Raw genomic sequence first — 1,277 nt, 5'->3', positions numbered from 1 at the left:
CCTGTCCTCAGCACAGCCCTGCCCATCGCCTCGAGTGCTATAGCGACCGAGACTCCGAGTGCTACTTCAACCGAAATGCCCACGAGCACGTCCATTAATTTTTAAACGACTACTGAGACTTGTGTCGCCTCCGCAGGTAACTTCTACGACCACATTTGAACCCACCAAAGCCTCAACTCACGACCTCAACCGCCACCAGCCAAGCCTCCGACCTCCAACCAAGACTTTCAACCTCTAAGGCTCTCAACTGAGGCTCATACGCTGCCTCTGCAATGGTCAACCTTCATAACCAAGGGGTGAATGGTGTTGACGATCCTGATTTTGTCAGTGAGGAAAATTTAAAGAAAAAAATAAATACTATTCGTGTAGATATTACTACGTATAATTTGGGCCACCTTGAATTTCATCATAATTTTTTATCATGGATCATTGTTTACGCCACTTTGAAGGAAGCTTGATGTTCATATTACCTATAGTAAAAAGCACGGTGGAAACAGCCAAATGAAACTTCGAATCATGAAGACTGTTTACTTCTAAAAGTAAAAATTACATGATATTGAAATAGAATATTATGTGTAAAGATTTTTTTTTTATTTATGTAGATTTACTACGACTAATTTGGGCCACCTTGAATTAATCACTGGAATTAAGTATCAAATTCAAGCCCACTTTTAGAACGAAATATGGACCATACTTTTACTTTAATCGCCAAAACAAAGTCTTCTTCAGAATATGCCAATGCTATAATGACGAAGGAATGTACAGACAAAACTATGCTGACACTTATCAACATAATAACACAGGTAATATAACAGCAATAGACCCAAGTTGTGATAACACGTAGCATAAGTTGATATGGTGAAGTATCACTATTTACTCTTATTTGTGATATTTATAATGGCAAAAATAATGGCAGTTAATCAAAATTATAATAATGAAGCCCGTATTCCGTTTGATCGGTATAACAAATGTACTAAATATCATTAATAGGCGGGGATGTGATGAGACAATGTCTGAAACAAAATCATGGTATGCAGAAATAATACGATATAACACGATATAGTGTTTTATTCCAACATGAGCTAGCTACAGGTTTAGCAACGCGGACGTCCATGGAAAACTTGATACGATAAGATTTTGAAGGATTGTTATAATAGTCAGGTCTCACAAAGACGATCACGTACATGAATTGACAGATTTATTGTGAATAAAGGGCTTCCAATGGAACACTAGATTATTAAGAAGACGGTCACTCTAGGTATGCAGTCATCCCCCCT

General features: G+C 37.7%; 1 protein-coding gene across 1 annotated transcript in view; it reads left to right on the top strand.

Annotated features, from left to right (window-relative positions):
• Window positions 1-1,277, top strand: part of LOC119582064 (serine/threonine-protein kinase Tao-like) — a gene marked incomplete in the record, with an annotated part of 21,354 nt that overhangs the window by 10,900 nt on the left and 9,177 nt on the right.

Source organism: Penaeus monodon, chromosome 15, assembly GCF_015228065.2.
Source record: "Penaeus monodon isolate SGIC_2016 chromosome 15, NSTDA_Pmon_1, whole genome shotgun sequence".
Lineage (NCBI taxonomy): Eukaryota > Metazoa > Arthropoda > Malacostraca > Decapoda > Penaeidae > Penaeus > Penaeus monodon.
The sequence above is the reverse complement of the archived record's forward strand: the minus strand, read 5'-3'. Positions and strand labels throughout refer to the sequence as shown.